General features: G+C 39.2%; 1 protein-coding gene across 1 annotated transcript in view; it reads right to left on the minus strand.

Moving 5' to 3' along the window:
- RP1 (RP1 axonemal microtubule associated) overlaps positions 1-10037 on the minus strand; it is an 874252-nt gene that overhangs the window by 839881 nt on the left and 24334 nt on the right.

Below are 10037 nucleotides of genomic sequence, written 5' to 3' on the forward strand. Positions count from 1 at the left end.
GGTTCAAACCCACCAGCCACTCCTTGGAAGGAAGGTTGGGCAATCCTACTTCCGTAGTGATACTGCCTCGGAAACCCAAGGATGGGTCGCTATGAGTCGGGTACGACTCAAAGGCAAATAACAACAACAACAACATTGAAGTAGAAGAACAAAGTAGGAGGTCTCACACACTTCCAGATCTTAAAACCTACTATATAGCCACAGTAGTCAAAACTGTCTGGTATTGGCACAATGACAGACACATAACCAGTGGAATAGAATTGAGAACCCAGAAATGATCTATTGACCTATAGTAAGCTGATCTTTGACAAAGGGATGAAATCCATTAAATGGGGAAGAGATTGTCTGTTTAACAAATGGTACTGGCAAAACTTGATATCCATTTGCAGAAAAATGAAACAAGAACTGCTGTACCTCACACCATACACAAAAACTAACTCCAGATGGATCAAAAACTTAAATGGATCAAAGACTAAAACTGTAAAGTTCCTCCAGGAAAAACTAGGGGTATATTTAGAGGCCCTAATATATGGCATGAATAGACTATCAAGCATAACTCAAAATACACAAACAGCAGAAGGTAAACTAGATGAACAGGACCTTCTAAAAATTAAATTTTTATGTGTTTCCAAAGACTTGTCTGAAAGAGTCAAAACAGAACTGAAGTTTGGGGAAAAGCATTTAGCAATGACATATGTGACAAGGAACTTTTCTCGAGAATTTATAGAAAATTCCAACACCTCAACATCAAAAAGATAAACAATCCAATTAAAAAATGGGCAGAAAACGTGAATAGACACTTCACCAAAGAGGATATTCAGGCAGCCAGCAAACATATGAAGAAAAGCTCACAATCATTAGCCATTAGAGAGATGTAAATAAAAACAATGATGAGACACCATCTGGCCCCAGCAATGGTAGCAAAGTTCAACAAGACAGAAAATAACAAATGCTAGTGAGGATGCAGAGATGAGGACTCTCATACACTGCTGATGGGACAGTAAAATTATACAACCACTGTGGAAAGCAGTATGGTGATTCCTCAAAAAGTTGGAATTAGAAATATCATTTGATCCAGCAATTCCATTACTAGGTATATATCCTAAAGAAGTGAGAACCAGGATAAGAACAGATATATGCACACTCATGGTCATCACAGCACTATTTACAATACCAAAATGAATGGAAACAACCTAGATGCCCATCAACAGAAGAATGGATAACCAAACAATGGTACATACATACAATGGAATACTATGCAACCCTAAAGAATAACATAGAATCTGCAAAACATCACATAATGTCGATGAACTTGGAGGACATTATGCTGAGTGAAACAAGTCAAACACAGGACAAATATTGCATTAGTCTGTTATTGTAAAAACTCAGGGAAAGGTTTACATATGGAAGGTAATTTTCTTTGTTGGTTACCAGAGGTGGGAGAGGAGGGGAAGGAACATTGTTAGATTGGTAGAGACAAGTGTTGATTTGGGTGAAAAGAAGGGGCTATGTACTAAATGTGAGTGGTCAACACAGTGGCATTGAGGTAGCAGAAGATATAGAGAGGTGCATAGGAGGTACAGACAACAAAGATTAACCCTTTTGCACATACAGTACTGCATTGTCAGTGAAAGCAAACAATGATATATGGGTAGATAGATGGGTGGACAGGTTGAACAGGGGAGAGTGTACTCAAAACCATGTATAGAGTTGGCAGACGTTTTTACAAGTGTTATTTGTATGTTCTGTAAGAAGTCCCAGCTATATAGTAGAACTGACAAGGGAAAAGGTTGTAGTCACTTCTTGGCCACAGACAGCTATCAAGAGGGAGTGAGTACTTGGACCTGTGGGCTTGGAACCATAGTTGTAGGGGACATCAAGTTCAATTGGCATAACATACTACAGAAAAATATTGTTCCACATCCTACTTTGGTGAGTAGAGACTGGGATCTTAAAAGCATGCAAGTAGCCATCTAGATGCAATGATGGGTCTCTCTTTGTCCAGAGCAAAGAGGAATGAAGAAAACTAAAGACACATGGGAACAATCAAGCCAAGTGACTGGTACACTGTGTGATCCTCAGCCTTATGACTATGAGACCAGAAGAACTAGATGGTGCCCAGCTACCACTGTCAGGTACTCAGAGGGTGATCTATGTAGGAGATCCTGGATAGAATGAGAGAATGATGTGGAACAAAACTCAAAATCATTTAAAAAAAAAAAAAAAAAAAGGATCATGTTTGCTGGTCTGATACAGCTTGATGGAACCACTGAGACTATGGCCCCTAGCTCATTCAGGTCTGGAATTGAACCCACTCTTGTGGGTTTTAGCCAAACAAAAGACAGGCATATGAAATGGAATTCATAAAGATTGATATCCTAGGCATTAGTGAGCTGAAATGGACCAGTTTTTCTGTTTGAACAAGAGCCTCCTGGTTGATGTACAGGTTCCTCATGAGTACAATTAAGTGTTCTGGAATTCCCATTCCTCTCAATGTTATCCACAATTCGTTACAATCCACACAATCAAATGTTTTTGCATAGTCAATAAAACACAGGTAAACATCTTTCTGGTATTCTTTGCTTTGAGCCAAGATCCATTTAACTTAAGCAATGATATCCCCCGTTCCACATTCTCTTCTGAATCTAGCTTGCATTTCTGGAAGTTCTCTGTCAATGTACTGCTGCAACCATTTTTTAATTATCTTCAGTAAGATTTTATTTGCATGTAATATTAATGATATTGTTCGATACTTTCCACATTCTGTGGGATCACCTTTCTTTGGAATGAGTACAAATATGGATCTTTTCCAGTCAGTTGCCCAGGTAGCTGTCTTCCAAATCTCCTGGCATAGCTAAGTGAGTGCCTCCAGCATGGCACCTGTTTGTTGAAATATCTCAATGGGCATCCCGTCAATTCCTGGAACCTTGTTTTTTGCCACTTCCTTCAGTGCAGCTTCAACTTCTCCCTTCAGTACCATTGGTTCTTGATCATATGCCACCTCCTGAAATGAATGAACATCAACCAATTATTTTTGGTACAGTGATTCTGTGTATTTCTTCCATCTTCATTTGATGTTTCCTGCATCATTCAATATTTTACCCATAGAATCTTTCAATATTGCAACTCAGGGCTTAAATATTTTTCTTCAGTTCTTTCAGCTTGAGAAATACCAAGCATGTTCTTCCCTTTGGTTTTCTAATTCCATGCCTTTGCATATTCCATTATAATAATTGACTTTGTCTTCTCAAGCTGCCCATTGAAATCTTCTGTTTAGCTCTTTTATCTTGTTATTTCTCCCCTTTGCTTTAGCCACTCTTCATTCAAGGCCAAGTTTCAGAGTCTTTTCTGACATCCATTTAGGTCTTTTCTCATTTTCTGTCTTTTTAATAACCTTTTGTTTTCTTCATGGATGATGTTCTTGATGTCATCCCACAATTCTTCTGGTTTTCAGTCACTGGTATTCAATGCACCATATCTATTCTTTAGATGGTCTCTACATTCAGGAGGGATATATTCAAGGTCATATTTTTGCTCTTGTGGACCTGTTTTAATTCTCTTCAAGTTGAACTTTCATATGAGCAGTTGATGGTCTGTTCCACAATCAGCTCCTGGCCTTCTTTTGGCTGAAGATACTGAGCTTTTCCATCACCTCCTGCCACAGATGTAGTCAATCTGATCCCTATATACTCTATCTGGTGCAGTCCATGTGTACAACTGCCATTTGCACTTTTGAAAAAAAAAAAAAAAAGTATTTGCAATGAATAAGTTCTTGATCTTGCAAAATTCTATCATGTGATCTCCAGCGTCATGTCTGTCTCCAAGGCCAAATTTTCCAATTACTGGTGATTCTTCTTTGTTTCCAACTTTTGCATTCCAATCACCACTGATAAGCAACATATCTTGATTGCATGTTTGTTCAATTTCAGACTTCATGGAAACAGTTTGTGATCCCACAGAATGTGGAAAATATCAAGCAATATCTTTATCACATGCAAGGAAAATCTTGCTGAAGATGATCAAAAAAAGGTTGAAGCAGTATATTGACAGAAAACTTCCAGAAATGGAAGCTGGATTCAGAAGAGGATGTGGAAGAAGGGATATCATTGCTGATGTCAGATGGATCTTTGCTCAAAGAAAAGAAAATCAGAAAGATGTTTATTTGTATTGACTATGCAAAAGCATTTGTGTTGATCATAACAAATTATGGATACCATTGAGAATAATGAGAATTCCAGAATACTTAATTGTACTCATGAGAAACCTGTACATAGACCAGGAGGTGGTTGTTTGAAGAGAACATGGGGATACTGCATGGTTTAAAATCAAGAAGGGAGTGTGTCAGGGTTATATGCTTTCACAATACTTATTCAATCTGTATGCTGAGCAAATAATCTGAGAAGCTGAACTATATGAAGAAGAGTGTGGTATCAGGATTGGAGGAAGACTCATAAAAAACTTGCAATACACAGATGGCATAAACTTGCTTGCCAAAAGTAAGGATAACTTGAAGCACTTACTGATGAAGATTAAAGAGTACAGTCTGCAGTATGGATTACACCACAATATTAGGAAAAGAAAAATCCTCACAACTGGACCAATAAGCAGCATCATGATAAATGGAGAAAAGATTGAAGTTGTCAGAGATTTCATATTACTTGGTTGCACAATCAACACCCATGGAAGCAGCAGTCAAAAAGTCACATGATGTATTGCACTGGGGAAATCTGCTGCAAAAGACCTCTTTAAAGTGCTGAAGAGCAAAGATGTTTCTTTGAAGATTTAGGTGCACCTATCCCAAGCCATGGTGTTTTCAATCACCTCATATGGATGTGAAAGCTGGACAATGAATAAGGAAGACAGAAGAAGAGTTGACACTTTTTAGTTGTGGTGTTGGCAAAGAATATTGAAAGTACCGTGGACTGACAGAAGAACTAAGAAATCCATCTTGGAAGAAGTGCAGCCAGAATGCTCCTTTAAAGCAAGAATGACCAAAGTTAGTCTCATCTACTTTGGTCATGCTGTCAGAAGGGACCATTCCCTGGAGAAGGATGTCATGCTTGGTAAAGTGGAGGGTCAACAAAAGAGAAGAAGGCAATCAACAAGATGGGTTGACACAGTGGCTGCAATGATGGGTTCAAGCATAGCAAGGATTGTGAGGCTAGCAAAGGACTGGGCAGTGTTTTGTTCTGTTGTACATAAGGTCGCTATGAGTTGGAGCCAATGGACACCACCTAACAACAACAACAGCAATAAACTGGGGGGAAAAAAAATCTTGAAATTACATATCAAAAAGGAGACTAATCTCTAAAATTTATAGAAAAATTTAACACCTCAAAAACAAACAGATAATCCAATTAAAAACTGGGCAGAAGACGTGAACAGACACTTCACCAAAGAAAACATTCATGCAACCAACAAACACATGAGGAAATTCATTAGCCATTATTGTATTTGTTGCTGCTGTTGTTAGGTGATGTTGAGTCAGCTCTGACTCATAGTGACCCTATGAAAAACAGGACAAAACAGTGCCTAGTCCAGTGCCATCCGTACAATCTTTGATATGCTTGAGTCCATCTAGCAGCCACTGTGTTGATCCATTTCATTGAGAGTCTTCCCCTTTTTCACTTTAGCACCCATGATGTCCTTCTTAGGGACTGGTCCCTTCTGACAACATGACCAAAGTAGGTAAGATGAAGTCTGGCCATTCTCACTTCTAAGTAGCATTCTTGCTGCTCTTCTTCCAGGACAGATTTGTTCATTCTTCTGGCAGTCCATGGTATTTTCAGTACTCTTCACCAACACTACAATTCAAAGGCATCAATTCTTCTTCAGTCTTCCTTATTCATTTTCTGCCTCCCACATGCATATGTTGTTGTTGTTGTTGTCATTGTTGTTGGGTGCCATCGAGTCGTGTCCAGCTCATAGTGACCCTATGCACAGCAGAACGAAATACCTCCTGGTCCCGTGACAGCTAATGTATCAGACAGTGTTTCTCTGCTATTCATAAGGTTTTCCCTGGCCAATTCTTTGAGAAGTGGATGGCCTCCTCATATTGAAAAGTCCTTAACTTAGGTTAGGCACACCTTCATCTTCAAAGTGATATCTTTGCTCCTTAACACTTTAAAGATGTCTTTTGCAGCAAATTTCCCCAGTGCAATGTGATGTATGATTTCTGTCTCTCTCTCTCTCTCTCTCTCTCTCTCTCTTAAATTATGCTTCGGGTGCAAAATTACACAGCAAAATTTGTTTTACATTCAACAGTTTGTGTACATTTGATATCACACCCCAACTACCATCCCCAACCCTAATCCACTCTCCTCCCCTTCCTTCCCTGTGACTCTCCCCTCGCTGTGCCCTTCTTAACAGTGCACTCCTGTCTGTCCAGGATTCCCTCTATGTGAATGTTGCCCCTCTGTTGCCCCATGGCCAATTGCTCCAAGGGGTGTATCTCTGTCAAGTAGGTGGGTTCATCGCCCTGGGTTGCTTGTTTTGCATGTAAATCTTCTACTGTAGGGCTGAGAGCTAATCCTTGGGAGTGAGTCTCCTTCTAGGCCTGAAAGGTATCCCAAGGCCATAATTTTGGAGGTTCCACCAGACTCCATCTGACCAGTAATTCTGGTCATTATTTTGGTTTTGAATTTTATTCCACATTTTTCTTCCCAATCTATCCAGGATCTCCAGTTTTTATCCCTTCCCAAGTGGTTGGCCTGGGTAGCCGGTCACCATCTAGTTCTTCTAGTTGCAAAGTCCATCATACCTTTGGATTGTTTCCAAATGCCCTTGATTTTCTTCACTCTTCTTCACTTCAGACAAGAGGAGACCCTTAGCTGGATCTTAATTGTACGCTAGAAAGCTTTTAAGAGCCCAGCCACTACTCACCAAAGTAGGTTCTGGAACAAGATTTTTACATACTATGTTGTGCCAATTGAGCTTGGTGTCCTGAGTCGGCAGGCCTGGTGGTTCTCCCTCCCAAGGTGGAGCTCTGGTAGCATAGCGCTTGACTGCTAACAAGAAGGCTGGCAGTTCAAACCCACCAGCCACTCCTCGGAAGGAAGGTTGGGCAATCCTACTTCCATAGTGATACTGCCTCGGAAACCCAAGGAGGGGTCGCTGTGAGTCGGGACCGACTCAACAGCAAATAACAACATGTTGTGCCAATTGAGCTTGGTGTCCTGAGACGGCAGGCTTGGTGGTTCTCCCTCCCAAGGTGTTTAGCTGTCTCTGAGGGATTATTCCATCTTCTGTTGCTTCTGTAATGATTGTGGTTATTTTGTATCACTAGTATCTATGCAAGGTTAACTTCACCTAAATCAATCAATGGACTAGGGCACAATCCTGTTTGCTGACCCTCATCTGATCTTCTTAGTTGTCTATGCATTATCTGTAACCTATACCAATACAGATTACAGATACACCAATACCTTATGTTAGTGTAATGCATATATACTAGTATTTACCTTTGGTGTATATACCTTATGTGCACATTTTGGTGTCCTCCCTTTCCCCAATGTTATCTTGCTGGTCACAGACACTTTCCATACCATCCCTCCTCTTACCCAAATCAACATGTGGCCCCAACTAGTCTGAAATTTTCCCTCTCCTTCCCTCCCATCCCCAGTAGCCTACAAAGTGAGTTCCCTGACCTAAGTAAATCCTTCCTTGACTTTTTTAAATAATGGGCTCATATAATATTTGTCCTTCTATGATTAACTTATTTCACTCAGCATAATGTCCTCAATATTCATCCACATTTTGAGATGATTCACATATTCTTCATTATTCTTTAATGTAGCATAACATTCCATTGTGTGAATGTACCATAATTTGGTTATCCATTCATCTGTTGATGGTCATTTAGGTTGTTTCCATCTCTTTGCTATGGTGAATTGTGCTGCAGTGTACATGGATGTGCATATGTCTGTTTGTGTCCTATCTCTCAACTCTTTAGGATATATTCCAAGTAATGGAATTGCTGGATTAAATGGTTTTTCTATTTTCAGTTTTTTAAGGAAACACCATACTATTTTCCACAATGGTTGTACCATTTTGCAGTACCACCAGCAGTGTATAAGAGTTCCAATCTCTCCACAACCTCGCCAACATTTGTTATTTTCTGTCTTGTTGAACTTTGCTATTATTGGGGTGATATGATATGACATCGTTGTTTTGATTTGCATCTCTCTAATGGCACCTAAGGCAATTGACTGCTAACGAGGAGGCTAGTGGTTCAAACCCACCAGCCACTCCTCAGAAGGAAGGTTGGGCAATCTACTTCTGTAGTGATACTGCCTCAGAAACCCAAGGAGGGGTCACTATGAGACAGATCCAACTCCCAGACAGTAAGTAATGGCTAATGATTGTAGGCATTTCCTCATGTGTTTGTTGCCTGCCAGTATGTCATTTTTAGTGAAGTCTGTTCATGTCCCTTGACTATTTTTGAATTGAGATGTTTGTCTTTTTGCCATTGACATGCTGAAGTTTTCTATAAATTATGGAGATAAGTCCTTTGTCAGGTACATCATAAGTAAATATTTTCTCCTGATCCATAAGTTCCCTTTTTACCCTTTTGGAGAAGGTTTTCAATGTGCATAAGAATTTAATTTTAAAAAGGTTCCAGTCATCTAGCTTCTCTTCCACTGCCTGTGCATTTTGGGTTATGTTTGATAGTCTTTATGCCATAGATTAGGGCCCCTAGATTTGTCTTTCCATTTAATCTTTGATGAGCTTTATAGTTTTCGGTTTTACATTTAAGTCCTTGATCCAACTTGAGTTTGTTTTTCTGTATGGGGCAAGTTATGGGTCTTGTTTCATCTCCCTGCAGGTGGATATCCAATTTTGCTAGCACCATTTGTTAAAGAAGCTATCTCTCCCCCATTTAATGAGTTTTGGTCCTTTATCAAAGATCAGCTGTCCATAGCTGTTTGGGTCTGTTTCTGGGTTTTCTATCCTGTTCCATTGGTCTATCTGTCTATCATTGTACCAATACCACACTGTTTTAATTACTGTGTCTGTATAGTAGGTTTTGAGATCTAGGAGTGTAAGACTCCCCACTTTGTTTTTCTTCTTCAGCAGTGCTTTGCTTATCCAAGGTCTCTTTCCTTTCCATATGAAGTTAATAATTGGTTTTGTCATATACTTGAAAAATGTTGATGGTATCTGTATCGGGATTGCATTGAATGTGAAGATTGCTTTGGGTAATATTGACATTTGTACAATATTCAGTCTTCCTATCCATGAACAAGGCAAGTATGTAGATCCTTTGTAGATGCTTGTAGTAGTGTTTCATAGTTTTCTTTGTATAGGTCTTTTGTATCTCTGGTGCGATTTATTCCTAAATATTTTATCCTTTTTGTAGCTGTTGTAAATGGTATTGTTTTCCTTATTTCCTTTTCAGAGGCCTCTTTCCTGATATAGAGGAATATAAATGATTTTTGTATCTTGACATTGTATCCTGGCACTTTGCTGAATATTTCTATTAGTTCCAGTAGTGGTTTTTTTTTTTTTTTTTTTTTTTTTAAGTATAGGATCATATCATCAGCAATGTTTTTTTTTTTTGCTGAGTCTCTCAGGTTTTCTATGTAAAGGATCATGTCATCTGCAAATAGAGATAGCTTTATTTCCTCTTTGCCAATTTGAATGCCTCTTTCTTGCCTTACTGCCCTGGCTAGAACTTCCAATGCAATGTTAAATAGAAGTGGTGATAGAGAGCATCCTTGTCTGGTTCCCGTTCACAAGGGGAATGTTTTGAGTCTTTCACCATTAACAATAATGTTGGTTGTTGCCTTTGCGTATATGCCCTTTATTATGTTGAGGATTTTCCCTTCTATCCCTACTTTGCTGAGAGTTCTGAACAGGAATTGGTGTTAGATTTTATTAAATGCCTCTTCTGCATCAATTGATATGATCATATGGTTCTTTTGTTTTGTTTTGTTGCTGTGGTGGGTTACGTTGATTGTTTTTCTGATGTTGAACCATCCTGGCCTATCAGGTATGGATCCCACATTTTCATGATGTATTATTTTTTTTATATGTTA

Source organism: Orycteropus afer, unplaced genomic scaffold, assembly GCF_000298275.1.
Source record: "Orycteropus afer afer isolate SDZICR_OR568_19922 unplaced genomic scaffold, OryAfe1.0 scaffold00436, whole genome shotgun sequence".
Taxonomy (NCBI): domain Eukaryota; kingdom Metazoa; phylum Chordata; class Mammalia; order Tubulidentata; family Orycteropodidae; genus Orycteropus; species Orycteropus afer.